This window comes from Periplaneta americana, chromosome 1, assembly GCF_040183065.1.
Source record: "Periplaneta americana isolate PAMFEO1 chromosome 1, P.americana_PAMFEO1_priV1, whole genome shotgun sequence".
NCBI classification, from domain to species: Eukaryota; Metazoa; Arthropoda; class Insecta; order Blattodea; family Blattidae; genus Periplaneta; species Periplaneta americana.
This window is the reverse complement of record NC_091117.1, coordinates 108167241-108185429: the sequence shown is the minus strand read 5'-3', so window position 1 is coordinate 108185429 and position 18189 is coordinate 108167241. Positions and strand designations below refer to the sequence as shown.

Here is an 18189-nt window from a genome sequence, read left to right as displayed (position 1 = left end):
TGTTTCCACGATAAATGTTAGTGCGCATGCCCATGCAACTGTTTTTAAGCATAAACTTGGACAGTTTTTGCATCTTGTCAGATGTAAATCAAAACAATACGGTATCTTGATCCTATTTTAAATGGTTAGCATTTATTTCTCGATCCCTCTAAGCGGGACACAGTGTATATGTGATCACTGATCAAGGATCCCTCATGTGATGATAACCTACCAAGCTACCTGTCCTTTCCAAAGATACCTTAGGCGAACAATGGTTCTCATTTCAAAATTAAAAGTTGACCCGGTTACACCTACTTCCGGTTTGTCCCAGAAAATGTAAGTACCACAATCGATTCTTTATATAGGTTTTGATAACGCAATTCTTTTCACGAACACACACCTGCCATGTAGTTTTCTAGAAAAAGAGGTGATAAGGGTGCTTAGAGACAATTCTCACTTGTCCATTTCGCTCATTGTAACAATGAAACTTTAACACATTGCAACCAAGCAGTGTTATACGAGTATTAAGTGGTAGAGCATTGGACTTTCCGTAGATTAAGGAGCCTCTGGTTTAAACCCTGGTGTAGGTCATTTCATTCGTTATCTCGTGAAACCAAATGCTTGCGTGCGCCATAGCCTATAGTAAGAACCTTATGGTGGTGGTAAGTGAGCTCGCTTGCTACAAGTACAAGCATAGCGAGCCCACTTTCTTCTTTCACGAGATAATGAATGGCCTATGCTACCTATTTTTAATAATCAAATTTAATTTTTAATTGCGTCATATAATTAGCAATCAAATAGTTGTTTAATCTGTTTAATTTGTGTGCATTTCTTAACCAAGAACAGTAATTTCTTAAAGTAGACCTGTAATGGTGTGAACCGATTTATTTATCGGTTACAATGGCTGCCATGTGACATCTGGTGGGGAAACAGTTGGCATTCGGCGTGAACAGTCAGTGTTAAAATACTTTTCGCACTAGTGGTAAAAGTACTTTTCGCACACTACCTTATAATGGTCAGTTTTAACACGTTTGTCTAACTTTAAAAAATCTACTTTTAGGAATGGCTGTTTAAAATAGAATATTTCAGAACGACTTTCATTATATCGCAGCAGTATTAGCGTCATGTCTGTCCTATTATAATGTTACCAGTTTGCGTAATATTTGTAGTGCATACTACTATAATCCAGGCTCTAATTTTGAGAGTAATTTGATGATGCTGTATCTCTTACTATCACTTTTTGTAGGAGACCATGTTCAAAGATTGAACTTCGGCTACTTCCAAGGTACATCGACTCTTAGGACAAAAATCCACATTTTCTCCTTAATTCTTTCAATCTTTGGTGACATGATTCTTGGGAATAAACTAAGCAATTAGTATAATTCAAACTTGAACATTGAATTTGGGGGCCCAAATAAAAAATGTTTTAAAGAAAAATTAATACAATTTTGGATCGACCTAACTCCATTAGAAATTGACCCAGGGTAAACCTTCTTTCGCGAAAATGATCTCCTACATATGGAGAATGTTACATACGAAAATTATTTATTTATCTTGAACCATTCAAAGGGTAAGTCACATTATATAAGCACTTTATAAAAAAAATATATATAATATACACACAATATACATATTTGTGTATTTATGGGATAAAATAATTATAATCGATTGAAAATTAACAATTTTGGTTTTCAATATAGTCACATGTTTAAGCTTGAATTTGGTACCTCTATAAAGTCTTTTGCCTAATTGGAAATCTACTTTTGTCCGTCGAAAGGATAATAAATGTCGGAAAATTGAAATAGGAGAAAACGGATACTGAAGATTGCGTAAGGTATAGAAAGTATAGTGCGCTTATATTATAAGTGCCCAAATAATTATAATATTATTGAGTTAATGGGTACAAGTTATGTATTTTTTGAACTAGAAGAAATGAGCTTCCATATGAGGCAAAAACATTATTCACCAAAATTTTGAAGAAATCTGACATTTCTAGAGTCGATGAATACTTTAAATAAACTCCAGTGAATTATTCCACAGTAGTGTTCTAAACTTATTGGATTTAATTTATTTCTCAGTATTTGGCACAAAAATACATCGGACCAATTTACATCTCACACGACTCATTCAAGTGTGTGAACTTATTTTTCTGCGATTATTATCGTCAGTTAACATCTCGTTTCTTTTTTAGATTGAAAATTGAAATTTTGTAATTGTAGCATTGTAGTTAATTTTTTACTGTTAGAAGACATCAATAAAGTTTGTGAAATCATCAGCATGCAATGTTCAGAGAAGTCGAAAATGGTTCTGTAATTGAAGCCATGTGATTAATAACCATTGAAGTCCATTTACATAAGTTTTGAAAAAAAATGCAAAAACCGTGTTTCATTCTTATCTAATTATTATTTCCCATGTAATTTTTTGTTGAATTAGAGATAAGAACACAGAAGTATACCAATTTTAAAAGTCGTGACACTTTTGAAAATATCCAAAAATTAGTTTCAAATTTGCAAAAAATGAATGGTTATTGATCTCATCATTGAAATAATTGTTACGATAATGGAAAATTTAAATTATGGTTTATTTAACGATGCTCGCAACTGCAGAGGTTATATCAGCGTAGCCTCGACAATGGATTTTAATGACAAAATGCCCTAGTATTCGTACATGTTTATGTCAGTTTCATTTTAATTAGGATAATAATAATAATAATAATAATAATAATAATAATAATAATAATAATAGAAATAGAAATAGTACTTATGCTTTTAAAATTCTGTTTTTCCTTCACCAGATGCCAGGCGATAGGGAAAAAACATACTGTTATTAATAAAATATAGTAGGTAGTACATTTACTTTTTACACAACTCACAATCCCAACCCTGTCTATCGCTCTCGCTGTCATTTCTATTTTCTTCACCTGCTGCCAGACAATCAAAAAGAGGTGTGAATTGGTGGTTTGGAAGAAAACCTTCCAGATATTTCTTTATATCAGCTGCTTTAGTAGGCGTTATTTTCAATTCGCCACCAATATAAAGTCGAGAAACATTACACAAATTTTGTCTTTCCTTCCATATTAGGAATGGACTACATAGATAGACTGGCCCCTATTTTCGTGCTTCACTATGTTCCCCTTTCAAATTAATATGTTCTTCCCCATTAATAGCGTTTTTTTGTCGAATTACATTAGACTTCCAGGATGAAGGCTGCTTCATTCGTTTGTCACCGGTCTCTGCATCATCACTTGAAAAGCCGTTTTCATTCAGATGTATCTGAAATATATACATACACCATTAATTCGTCTTACTATGTTATGACTAGGGAACGGAATTTGGAGCAGTAAAAGCTAGTATTGGCATCTACACAGTCATTTGTTTACAACCCTTTATACAAAGTCCTCCCCTCCATGACATACTCGAAGATCTCTGCACGTCAACAACAGGTGAACGGGACAGTTGTCGCATAAGAACTTCAACATGCAGGTTTGCAGTTCAGTGTAGTGAAGTGCAGGTACAATGCCGAAAGTGAAACCAACTAACAATACAAAATTGAAAGACTATATTTGTAAAAGCTCCAGATCGAGTATCAAAATTCAAGAAACAATTCACTCAATTATCGCTTCCCTCATGTCCAGGTCTTAAGAGATGGGGGTCATGGTTGGAAGCTTGCAATAATTATTACGCACATCACCTCCAATCTGTGAAGAAAGTGGTTCAGTCTTTCGATCCCGATGACACGGCTGCGATTCAAATATTCCAGGAACTGCTAAATGATAGAACAATCGAAAAAGAAGTCATGGATATTAAGTCAAAATTTTTATATTTACCGGATGCCATTATTCGATTAGTACAGTCAGGGGTAGAACTAGTTGAGCAAATAAATATTATGAGTACTATTGTAAATAAACTGAGTGCAGTAGAAGGTGAAGTAGGAAAACGTGTTGGTGAAAAAATGAACAGAGTTTTGATTAAAAATGATAGGTACAGTATTCTTAGTCGGATTTCAGCTGCACTAACAAACACGTGTCCCAATGACGTCATTCAACATGTGAATTTAATTGACGTATTTTGTTTCAAGTACTCTCCAATTGTCTCTGCGGATGTAGAGCGGAGTTTTTCCATGTTAAAAAATTTCCTTCCTTGCAACAGAGCAAAGATGTGTTTTGAAAATTTGAGAATGATATTTACAATTTATTATAACAAGGCACAGCAGGAATAATTGTTTCATCAACAAACCTAGCATTAATTGAAAATACCATTTCGTTTGGTGCTACATTTTGTTCAACATTTAATGATACTCTATTAGGCTATGTTGTAAATATTGTAGTATATTATATATATTCTAAATACTGTAGTGTACGTTGTGTACATATTATCATATTTCATGATATTATAAATGAAGGTTTTCATTTAACACGCTCCTGACAGAAAAACACACATATTCAGAGGCGAGTTCCGTACAGAAGACAACTATAAACCATCAATATTTCCACTGACACACGAGGACGCAGAGATTGATATTAATTATGTATATTTGTAATGTTGTTTATTGGTGTCTTGTGCGTTGCCAAAAAAAAAACACATGTAGTTCAAAGTGAAATGCAGATTATGTATGTAGGCCACTATATGTCGTTAAACTATTCCATATGTTTATTCTGAAATACGTTTACAGCACGTTGCGTGTAAGTTTGTATGAAGTGAACTGTACTCGTCCATGCTCTGTGACGCAGCTCGCTTGACAGTCACCGAGTTACGAATATCTATACTACGTTTCACCATTCTTTATAATACTCCAAATCCCTATCCCTGGTTATGACATAAATGTTACATATACTTATGGCGTTTAAGGAACCCGGAGGTTCATTACCGCCCTCACATAAGCCCGCCATCGGTCCCTATCCTGAGCAAGTTTAGTACAATCCCTACTATAATATCCCACCTCCCTCAAATCCATTTTAATATTATCCTCCCTTTTCGTCTCGGCCTCCCCAAAGGTCTTTTTCCCTCCGGCCTCCCAACTAATGTTTTAATAAATGAGAGTCTCCAAGCAAGTCACCATTCTCATCCTTGATCACGTTTTTCCTTGCTTGATATCCGTTCTTAAAATCCTTTATACCCTTATATAAATCTCGAATGTTTTTATTCTTATTATTAATTTGTTTCTACCTCATTCAGTTTTCCCTTCAAGTAACCTCTCTTTTTATTCCTAAGTGTACGACTTGCTTCTCATCTTTCATCGGAATAATTATCTCTATTCGCCTCAACCACTACTCTGGCCTGAACTGGATCCTGTAAGAATTTCAATTTCGCCTGTTTCCTTCTTTCTACTATCATGGAACAATCTTCATCAAACCACGGTTTCGGTTTCTTAGTTTCATAATAACCTATGCTCTGCTCAGCTGCAATTTTGAATATCTCGGATATTTTCCCACACACTATTACATCTAATTCTTCCTCAACTTCGTCGAAGTTGCTAAAGCGGCAAACCTATTTGAAATTTCTACCTGATAATGTTGCTTAGTTTCCTCAATTGCTAGACAGCCTTAGCGAGAACCTTTTCGACACGTGGGCTTGAATGGTTCTTAAACACAATACAGTACATGAAAAAGTACTATTTCAAATCACGTCCTTGAATGTTTCTTTAACTCGATTGATGGCAAAGGAAACGAAGTAGCTGGTTGTATAAATACACTATCTCAATTTCAGTCAAAAGTGGATTTGAATGTTTTCCATCTCACCGCGTCAATTTATGGTAATACATCGTACCTCAGATACTATATATTTACTGTATGTATGTAATGTGTGTGTATGTATGTATGTAGCTACGGCGGTCACTTTTGTAATTAGAATTGTTATACGAGTATTTGTAAGGTATTCTTGTAAGTAAAAATTGATCTATAACCTACTGTACATGCATTTGTGATGCGATAAATTTATATTTATAGGTCGGAAGTTCTAAACAGTATGTGCGTTGGAACGTTCAGCAGATTATTTTCCTATGAACATATTTTTTACCAATTGCAGGCTCACCCAGAACATGTTGGAGCAAGTCTATGCTTATGACAGCGTAACTCATCGCCGAATCCTACCCACAAGTGTTGCGTAACGAGTGTCGCCTGTTTACGGCGCGTTGCGTGCACTCATTTTTCACCCAATTGAAATTAGTCGCTGTAATATCCTCTCATTGTCACAGTTAAAGGCCAAGGCCGCTTGAGCCGAACCAGATTTTTCTGGTGCCGCTCAATGAATGTGTATCGTGAGCTTGTCCCTAATAGCTGCATTCTCGGCCACTGCCCTCAGTGTCAGCCCGGGGACCTGAATGACGGAATCGGGGTGCCACCTTAGCATAATCTAACACGATTATATGGACAATCTGTAAGTAATTCTTAATGTGTAGGCTATTCTACACTGCAGATTTGGGTTACGTACTTTGAAATTACGTTATGACCAGGCAGCGCATTTCTGTTCCCAAACGCACAGCGGACGAGTAGTTTCTTTTGATACATCTATTACATCACGTGAATGCATAAGCAGGGTAGAATTGCGAGCAAGTACGAATAGATTATGAATCATAGTACAATACAGACGCTGTATCGTCAATGTTGTTTATGTAAAACACCAAGTTGCGACTACATTGTGATCTGATTCTAATTACTGAGTGAGTTGTATTTTCATTCGGATTTTTGTGTTAACATTATTTTAATTTATCAATCAATGTTATGTTGTATTTCATTTTGATCTATATTTTTTAAATAATTTCGTAAGTGGGCTCGTCTCTGAACAAAATTTTTATCCCATTCCGATGTCGCTAGAGGGTCATTCCATGTCAAATCATCCAGGTCATGACACCCACCTATCCAGTTTTTAGCTGATACCTTATGCACTTGTTGTTTAGTTCATTACATGATTTCTGGGCACCTTTTATTACTCTCTGTTTATTCTGTTGGCAGTAATTTTAGAAAGTATGATCGAATGCGTTTTTTGGATGCCGATTGTCAAATTTACAAAAAGTAACTGTTGCTTCTAGAGAAATAATAGTAGGCTTATGATTTTTTCTGATTATTCTTTCATAACAATAGTTTAAGAAGGCACAAACCAAGTAAAAAAAAAAAATGTGTGTTTTTTTTTTTAAATTTAATGTGCAATTTTTTTTTACTAAAATTCAATTCCAATTTCGAACACATGCCTCCCTGTGAAAATACATGAAAAAATTACTGCATAATCTACAAATAGTATTATTTCAGCAGGAAAGAAAACCAAATTGGAGAAATGAATGGCACCCCCTTTCCTTTCATCCCACCTCTCCTTCCGAATTGTGATTTCCTCTTATGTTGATATAAAGAAGAGGAATAAACTTTTAGAGCAAATATTTAATTTTATACATCCTTTACTTATTTAGAAATAAGACATAAGAATTTATCTCAGACTACTGGAATATCAAGTAATAAATAATTAAACATATACTTACAAAAATACTCTTCTTAGATAGGAGAAATGAACATATAAATAGCTGATTATGCCACATATGTAAGTTGAATTATTAAAATTACGAGTTACAGTTGAATGCTTTCCATAATACTTACTTACTGGCTTTTAAGGAAGCCGGAGGCTCATTGCCGCCCTCACATAAGCCTGCCATTGGTCCATATCCTGAGCAAGATTAATCCAGTCTCTACCATCATATCCCACCTCCCTCAGATCCATTTTAATATTATCTTCCCATCTACGACTCGGCCTTCCCAAAGGTCTTTTTCCCTCCGGCCTCTCAACTAACACACTATATGCATTTCTGGATTCGCCCGTACGTGCTACATGCCCTGCCCATCTCAAATGTCTGGATTTAATGTTTCTAATTATGTCAGGTGAAGAATAAAATGCGTGTTGATGCTTTCCATAATATTTTTTTTTTAAATTTGTTGGAATATTAAAATACCCATAATTGTGCTGTTGGGAACTGTTCTATGCAGCAAAACACATCAACCTTACGTTTTTAATGAATCATTCTTTTCTTATACAAGCAACATTTTTCTTCCCCTCGCTTAAAGAATAAGTATGTCCTGTCACTGTAGTAACATCCACTTCACACAAAATGTGGGAAAACGGAACATCACAAATGTCATTATCAGGCCTATAGAAGTATGGAGATGGGCCATGCGGATGGATGAACCTAACTGTAGCATCTTTCTCTTCATTGTTGACTTTATTAACAATACGCACATATCAATGGGAATCATACATGCATGCAACATACCAGTTGGGATGCACATAGCATTCTGGCATTACTGGTACAAGCAGAGAGAAGTCATAGATTATACTGAACTCAATATCACAGCTTAATCGTTTTGCTTCAATCTGGATTGGTGACAGTGGAACAAACTGATGCTTGGATCGTGTACCGGGAATAGTTTTTGCATTTCCAAAGCGTCCACAGAGAAATTTTCGAACCTGTACCATATGTTCTTTGGAAACGTAGAAACCCGTGATTCCTTTTATGTTCTCTTGGCAAAATTCATACACTAGTAATGCTGTGGCTATCTGATCGTTATGAAGTCTTTGCAAAATTGTTTTTGTAACAAGTCTCTTTAAAGTGCCGCCAATTCCGTCACAGGGAGATTTACCATGGGTGGTTGTAAAGAAAGACCAATTGCACTTCATGTTGAAATCTTGTTCATGGTAGCAGATATTTCTAAAATTCTTACAATTCTTGTATTGTGCAACACATCCATCTGTGAAATATTCAGCATGATTTAGAGGAGCTTCAGGAACTCTGACTTCAAAAAATCTAGTACAGTCTTCTGAGTCTGATATACTAGAGCATCGTGATCTAGATCTTCAGAAATAATGCACAGACTTCTTGATTGCAAATCTTGATTAATTTTGCAGTAGACAACTACAGTGTGAAGGGTGTAGCTACCATTGTTCCAATGGAATCCCTGTGCTTCATCCTGAACAACAAAACTATAGTTTTCACTGAAGTCCATTAATATTAATACTGATCCTTCATCAAGAATTTCTTTTCTCAATTTTAAATAATCAGACTGGGATTGAGAAATAAATGAATGAGGTATAAACTTCTCAATTTTATTAATTAGGGATTCACAAAGTTCTGATAGGATACTTACTTGAACAATGAGATTTGTTCTATCAGTTGACACCCATTGACTGTATTGGACTGTCTCATCAGGATCAAAATCTTCAATTTCCCTTTCCATATGATTTTGAAGCAAAGAACTTGTGGGACATTTGTCACAAAGTCGGAGCAAACAGGTTCTATTATTTGTGTTGCAGGTAATAACTTTGATTAAATCGTGATAAATTTCTTTAATAGAAATGGCACTTGGGAGCAATTTCACATTTTGATGAATAGTGCATACACACACAGAATGTGTCCCTAATGTTCCTGCAAGTACACATTGTTTCGGCCGGAGAGTAGCAAATTTATAAAAGCCTATCTTGTTTTGAGGAAATTTAATGTTATAAAGAGAGTGAAGTTCTGCTAAGTTGCTTAAACCCAGACGTTTCTGTTCATATAAATTTTTGCTGATGCAAATTTTGTCTTTTTGACCAGGCATTATTTTTTAGTTTTCATCATCAAAATAAAAACTGTGTACTTTGTCAATTGCTTCCTGCGGTAGAGTCTTTCCTTTTTTTGTTCAGGCATTGACAAAATACCTTTTTCCATTACAAGGGCTCGTGCTTGTCTGACCATAGTGTCTCAAATAAAATATACCTTATATAGTCATTAAGCTTGGTATACTGGTAAGTGACTATGTTTATGTTTTCTTTAAAACCGAGATTTTTCACACTCTCCCCGATTTCTACAACCTATTTTTTTTTTCCGTGTGATATAAACACAGGTTTGTAATGATACTGTTAAAGTTTCAAGATAATCCATGCAGTATTAAAAAAAATCATATACATATTCATTTAATTTGTTTGGAGGTATTATATTTAACGATTTCCTGGCCAGGAAATTAAAGGTATTTAATATGTAGCACAAAGATTAAAAAATGTATACTTTCTTGCTTCATATGCAAAAAAAAGATTAAGTTTTATTGCAAAAACTATTAGAGATATGGCCTTTTTTATCTGGTAAAAGATCACTTAATACTGGAAAACTGAGCATGTGCATCCATGACTTCTTTAAATTTCAGCTCTGGAATTGTTCAACCAAATTCATTTTAATTTGGGAATGTTCATATATATATATATATATATATATATATATATATATATATATATTGTATATATAGGTAATACTTCAATTCACAAGATTTCAAGAAAATCGGTGAGGATGGGTGTCATTTTTGTAAATTTCTGGATGATTTGACATGGAATAGCCTTAGGGCTTAATTTAATTTAACTTAATTTGTAAAGTATACACTTTCTGACAGCAATATTGCTTTATTACTTACTTTAGTTAAGGTGTATCATATTTACTATTATGTTCTATAATGTATTATGTTGTATATCGGTACTAGTTCAGTATTATCAATCTAATTATATATTGTCATATGTAGCACTAATATTTTGTAGTGCGCCAGTTTGGCAGTGTTAGTGCGTTTTTGTGGTTCAAAAGTAATTGGACATTAATTTAATAGCAATAATATAATATAATTATATAATTGTCATGCTCCATTATTATTATTATTATTATTATTATTATTATTATCATTATTATTATTATTATTATTATTATTATTATTATTATTATTTACCGAACTAGGTTATACCTTTCGTAGCGTCCTGACATAGCATTTAGGATCACAATTTGAACTCTAAAACTCTAGGATATACAATCCAATAACTTTCCTAGCTTGTTTGGGAACGAAAATGCGCGCCCTGGTTATGACGATACCAGGACGAGAGGAACCAACTAGAGTAGGTTTTCGATTATCTGGGATCGGATTACCACAGTTACATAACATCTCTCACCTCCATTTCTCGTCGTTTTCTTTGTTTCTCGTCTTCTCTCTCCATTTGCCCCTCTGTCTCCTCCCTGAAGACATTGAAGAAAGTAGGCGTTCAAGATTGCCAGGACATGTAGAAAACAGAAATAGTGAACCAGGTTTTGTAGACAGGGTTGGCATGTTGATGTTTGGAGTACAGTGGAATATGTTCTCAATTATTTGGAACAGCAAAATGATTCTGTATTGTCCAATAAAGGCGTGCCGGGCAAGTTATATATTATGAATAAATATACTGTACGTAAAAAGGACGAAAAAGAAAATAGAAGACAATGACTGCATTCTTTGTGGTTAGCAAATTGAGATCATGCATGTTACACTTCAAAGGTCACTTTACTTGTATAGTGTAGTATTTGTGTGCTGCAATTTATTTTTTATTTGTTGCACCATTATTTGATGTATTTTGCTCTGTCTTTAATTTCAGTTAGATGTGTTTTATTGTCTTCAGATTCTAAATAGGTAAATATTGATTCTGTTAGGAAATACTAACTCCATTAGATAGAAAAAATGAATTACAAGAGGCACTTCGACTCAAATAAAGTATACTTTAAACTAGGGCTTTTTGATAGAAGGAACGTAAGTACACATGTAAGTCCGTTCTTTATTCTACATTCATTAAATCGCCTGAAAAATTTTATACCCTTTCAATTAAAAAGAATTCTCGTACAAACATTGGTAATGCCACATTTTGACTACTGCGACATTCTACTAACATTTAAATTCTAATTTAGCCAAAGATTACAACGCGTTCATAATGCCTGCATACATTTCATTTGCAACATCCGCAAATACGACCACATTACACCTTCCCTAGAAACGCTCCAATGGGTAAGATTACAGGACCGAAGATGTATCCATTCACTAATTTTCCTATATCGCATCATCAACATTTATTCGCGTAGCTATCTCTCAGTGCATTTTAATTTCTTGTCCTCATACCACAGCCTGGGCACTCGTTCTAAAAATGACCCTTTATTATCTATGCCTAGACATAAAACAGCTCACTGACTCCTTTTTTTTTAATTGCATGTGGCCACTAGAAATAGTTTTGTTTAGTTTCCAGGAGTTTCTTTCAATTTGGCAAAAACTTATATGACAGTGATTTTACAAAATCGAATCGAGATATGGAGTTTTTTTTATTAATGTTGCCATTTGTTCTCTAAGAAATATTTCTTTCTCCACTACATTTTTTGTTTTCTTTCTTCCTTCTGTGCTTCTTATTTTGATGTATACACCACACTGTATTTCCTCCACAACATCGACAAAATTGTAGATGATTGGATGCGATGTGTAAAAAAGACCCGTTCAATTCTTCAAATATTTCTTTTAATGAGCTCCACGTCAGACAAGGTTGCAGTATATTAGGCACGTCACTCTGTTTAAGCTCACTTTGCAGAAGTTTCGATGGTTTACGTGAAATGTTTTCTACAGCCTTAAGTTTCAAGTGATTATTTAATTTCTGTCTGTTTAACACTTTTTCTTCTTTTTCGTAATTATGTTGTTGGAAACTATCGATTGTCGTATGTTTTAAATCAAGCTTTATATAACACTTACACGTCCTTTTGGAGCAGGCCCATCGCTGAACATCTCCATTTAAAATTCTTGTGAAACCGGAATTTGTAGCCGTCCACTATAAAACGGCGCCTACCTTTCATATACAAACAAAAAAAAAATCACTCTTCATCACATCCACAGTACACTTTTACTGTAGCACTGCCGTCTCAAAGCAAGACCTACAAGAAACAAAATAATGCTAGAGACCAGCCCAGTGACATTGCTGAGCAGGTAGAAGGGACGCAACTAACCGCCCTCTAGTGCATGGCTGGGCGTCGGGAGCGGATCCAGACTCTAAACGGGGACGCTTAATATTCATCCGTTACTGAATCAACGCTGCGCGGTGTTCGGCGGGGAAGAAAGGGGATGAAGAGAAATCATATGACTCCCCGTGAGAGAGTAGAATCCGCTCTTGCTGCCCAGCCCTGCTCTAGTGGGTGAGTGGCTCAATTAGGACGCAACTAACCACCATTCATTTCTGAAAATATGTTCTCTTTCTTTCTCATTTATGTTTAATTCTCCCTTGTAGTGGGTGAGTGGCTCAATTAGGACGCAACTAACCACCATTCATTTCTGAAAATATGTTCTCTTTCTTTCTCATTTATGTTTAATTCTCCCTTGTTTGTATGTACAGTTTGTATATGTAATATTCCTCAGTGTTGTATAGTTACAATTTACGTTTGAATTCGTCATTCTTGTAATTTGTAATATTGGTTCATTTACCACTTGCGTGTTCATTGATTGTAACTTCAAAGCCTTATATTATTCTGTAATTATTATTTAATATGTTTGCATTATTTTACTCAATTCGTGCTTGTATAGTTAAACCTACATCAATCTTTGAGTGTTCTTTAAATATTATCCGGTAATTATTAACTTGTCTCATTGCAAATTATATCAGCTTCTTTTGTTTCTGGCTAAGTGGAAGAAAAGACCTGATGGCCTGAACTTCGCTAGAATAAATAAAATTATTATTATTATTATTATTATTATTATTATTATATTATCATCATCATCGTTATGCTCTTTCTCTAATAAAATGAAATGTTTCAGCAGTCACTCATCAGGCTTTACATTGAAGAAAACGGAATTGGTGATTTTGTATTGTATAACGTATAGTTATGTGCAATAGATCGGTGTTGTAATACAAAGCAGTAGGTCACAATCACAGTCGTAGTCAAGAAGAGGAATATGGTAGGTGATTATTTTTGTTAAAGATGTGATATTTATAAGCAAGGACATTGCAGTAAGGAGGAGCAGCTCCATTTTTATCACCTTTGGAAAATAAGAAAAAAAAAATGTTCATAAAAACTACTATTTTACGGAGAATATAAAATTCTCCCAAAAACATTTACATACGATTCAGATCACCCATAACAGTAATTTATTTCGAATACTCGTACATACTATAACTAAAGCACATGTGAACTTTCAGTTGAGTTTTGATTTCATCAATCAGCCTTAACAGGAAATAGGGTCAGTGGGATATTACTTTAAAATTTCAAATGGGAGTCGGGGTAAAAGAGGGTACCATTTGATAGAGCTCTTCAATACAAACAACTTTCGTAGTAAACGTTTTTATTAATTCCTACTCTTTCAACGAGAAAACGTACATAAAGGTAAATTCCATTATTATTGAGAAATGCTACAACAAGAAAATGTAAACAAGACAAGTCCATTTAATGTTGACATAGTACATACAGTATGTAACAGTGCTGTTCGTACAGTTCTAAAATGGTAATTTATATTATGGAAATATATAATATAATTTCCTTTTAATATGACAGAACTATTACACTTGGACTTTGGAATATATTGAAGTAAAAAAAATGAAATGTAAACTTCTGAATACATTAATAAAAACAAAATCAACAAAAACATGTCCAATTTCTACGTAACAGTCTTGTTCGTACACTTCGATTATTTACAATTGTGAAAAATTGTAATACCTTGTAGCATAAGCTTTCGACTTTATTACTGCTTGGCATCATCTTCTCATTGATTTTACCAAGTTTTTACACTGTTCTGGTTTGATTTTAGTCCATTTTTCTCTCACTGCACGTTTCAATTCATCTAAGGTTGTACACTTCTGCCTTCTTACACTCCTTTTCAAAATTCCTGCAAATTATCGATGAGTTTAAGTCTGGTGATTGAGGAGGTGTTCGCAGTTGCTGTGGTGTGTTCCATATGAGCTAATCATTATTAATTTGAGCAGTATGTTTACTGTCATTGTCTTGTTGGAACATGTACACAGGTGGCATCTCAATTTTTTGTGCACTCTTCCTAACACTTGACCTTAACATGTTGTTGAACACATACTTATCCATAATCCCATGTATGAACTCAATATTCCCAACACCATTTGCAGACATACACTTTCCCTGGAAAAGAATGAGACGATTGATTATTCCTAAATCTCAGATGTAAGACACTGCGCATGATCGGAGACCAGAGCACTGATACACAAGATAACGAATATTGAGTTACTTAAATGCAGGCTATTTGGTTTGTTACTAGCATCGTTCCGAAATTCACTTCAAAAACTGCAAAAAATATGACAATATTACGTAAATAAAAGATAAATATATACATAAATTGTGTAGTTAAATCGACAATGGACCTTCCATGACTAGATCGACACTCTTCTGCATGTTGTGTAGAAGAGAGCGAGTTCGATTCTTAGTCTACATCAACGATTTTTTTTTGTCTAAATAACGTTGAAATAGAGTTTTACAAAGTCCAGAGATTAAGTGTTAATGATCACAGACAATATAAAATTACTAGTTATAATATTATAAACGTTAATCTAATGAATACATTTATACACACACACATACAATGTAAATGCATATATTATATTAAAAACTAACAATTAAATTGAAATTTAAAAAATATTCCTAAGCTACACAGACAAATTTTTACAAAGGTTTAGAGTCCTTAGACTATGTCATTTGCTGAGTAATTACTAGTAGTAGCTTTCCCATATGTGTTAGAAATGCACTCGCACAAAACAATTTTTGTTAAAAGTGTGCTTTGGATTATTTCATCCTCACCCCTTCAGTTGATTTTAACCATTTTATCTACGTGTTTGCAATAGTGTTCAATGTAATGTACATTCAATTTTATTCATGTTATGATTGAATGAAAACGCACTACTGCAGTTATTGACTAATTACATATATTAAAACTAATTATTAAATGCATCTGCTAAGTAACCAGCTGCAGTATCTTTTGCAAAATCTTGACTGTTTAAGTTGTCAATAATATTTCTGTACTGTATATTATAAGACGTTAAAAGAATTTGCAATAGATTTGGGATCCTCTACTTTATAATCACTGGTTTTAATGAAAAAAATATTTTCTTTCTTAGGATATCTACAAGTTTAACTTTAATAATATTCCGAATAGCTTTAATTGCATTATCTGAATTTTGTACTTTTGTATTCAAATGTATTCTATTTCCCTCTTTCATAATTTTTGATAAATTACACTGTACTTCTTGTAGTATTTAAGAACATAAGGATCACTACATTGCAACTCATTACATATAGATTCTTCTTTTTAATACATGAGATTTTTAAGTCCCTGCGTTATCTAAATTTTTTTTACTCTTGAATTTTTACACAACATTGAGTGGAGAACATACACTGAAATTAAGTGAAAAATACAGTACATTTAGTCTTAATATCAGTAGTACCAGTATCATATACGTTTTTCCAAGATTAATTTTGTAGACATAAATGTAAATAATCACTAGATACATCATTTACGACCTTTTTTAGTTTTTAAATTAATATTTTGAAATTGTTCAGTGACATTGGAAACACTTAGGATTTGTTTATCATGTTCAGACAAGCCATTGATTATAGATTCTGTCGAATAGAAATTCAGTCTAATTCTGTGTACAAAACTTTTATCAATGGCTGTGCTACTTCAGCTTGTATGCTGGTGGGAAAATTACGCTACGACTAAGGTTTCCTGTTTCAAGGAGTGAATTTAATTTACTTTTACGGGAAAGTTCCGAGAGATAATCTATGTTTATGTCACTACAGAATAGCCACATATGCCCACCGACACCCTCGGAATCGAGACGAATTGTGGAATCAAGTTGTTGACATCTGGGAAGATCTCGCCGGGGATCAGAACTTATTCCATAATCTCGTGACATCCATGCCGGATTGACTTAGAGCTGTAATAGAAGCTGATGGCATGTGGACAAGATTTTAAGTTAACGGGTCTCTTTTTGTTTCTTATGATTCTTATTTGAGGAAGAATACTTTTAACTTCCAAGTAAGATTTTTTTGACGAGGTTCAGCCCACTTGTAAGACCCAGAAATTGGGCATAAATTATTCCATATTTTTCGACAAATTAGGCAGTCGAGGAACTCTGAAGAAATTAATTACACCTCAATAAAAAAAGTTTTACCTGGGATCGAACACGAGACGTTTCGGTTATACAGTGGAACCGACTCGCTACTATATGAGCTACCGAGACAAGACAGTGACAGCAGCAGTCCAGAATGTAGATCCCATAGCAGGCATTTGCCATTCGGTACAGAGAAGTAATGATATTTTGTGACTCGAGCTATGTTGTGAAATCGTCGCCTTAAATGGCTATCTTCTTCGTGATCCTTATTCTGGTCCTTGTCCTTGTTGTGGTCTTTGTAACAATTCTTGTTGCATTTGTCATGGTACTTATTGTTATGTCGATATCGAGTGAACCGCGCTGTAGAACTTTAACTTCCGACGACCAAGAGTCGTCTCATTCCTTTTAAGGGTAACTGTACATCCCCACAATAGTATGCATTCACCCCCGTTTTTACTGTAGGTAATGTGTTGTTTCTGCCGTTATCTGTGTTGGGTTTCCTCCATATCAATGAATGCCATCGGAACCATAAAGATTTATCTTAGTCTCATCTGACCAAGTCACCCTGTTCCAAAATGCCTTATCCTTACCAACATGTTCTTTAGCGAAGTCCAGTATTCGATCTCGATTTGTCTCACTAATGCATGGCTTCTTTCGTGGTCTTCTGCGATGGTAACCATTTTTCCGCAACACACATCGGATAGTTTGATTACAGGTCTTCGTGTTTGAAGACTTTTGAATCATGACTCGAATTTGTGGAGCAATTATTCTTGGATTTTTTTACAACTTGATTTACTATGAAACAGAGTCCTGCAGACTGGCCCACAGCTCAGCACTGCTATAGTGCATGAGGGTTAAGTTGGCGTGATTTCTACTGTCCTTGTCTGCGGTCCTTGTCTACCGACCGTCAACAGATGTAACAGGAAAAATGTTTACTTTTGTAGAATTCTTGGAATTCCCTTCCTTCCCTCTCCCTTAGCCCTTCTAGAACACACGTTTGCAAACCCAATTAGTGGATCTCTCATTGGCATCTTGGCGTTGTTCCAGTTCATTTATTCAGTAGTATTTTGTGATTAGTGAATAGTGAAGTAAGTGTGTGTCTTGTATCAATTTAATAGAGGCCTAATATAATTCACAATTTAAACAAAATGTTTTCGGAATTGCATGGTTTCCCTGTTACCTTAAACATTGTAATGAGTGTTGTGCTCTTGTTTTTAATAATCATGGTAGGCAATATGGGAAAACGCGGGAAAGCCTTGGAAGTCGGACAGTATGAATATGGTTATTAATGTACACAAATTCTTTACTGAAGAATATGAGGCAC

At 34.5% G+C, this 18189-nt stretch overlaps 1 protein-coding gene across 2 annotated transcripts in view; it reads left to right on the top strand.

The window, feature by feature from the left end:
- KrT95D (phosphofurin acidic cluster sorting protein KrT95D) overlaps nucleotides 1-18189 on the top strand; it is a 1059178-nt gene that overhangs the window by 109572 nt on the left and 931417 nt on the right. Inside the window, exon 1 of one of the 2 annotated variants that reach the window (XM_069825491.1) lies at nucleotides 6250-6353. The exons of the other annotated variant lie outside the window; for it this stretch is intronic. The gene's annotated coding sequence lies outside the window, so the exon portion shown is untranslated. Of the gene's footprint in view, nucleotides 1-6249; nucleotides 6354-18189 lie in introns of those variants that run through there. 2 annotated transcript variants of the gene reach the window in all.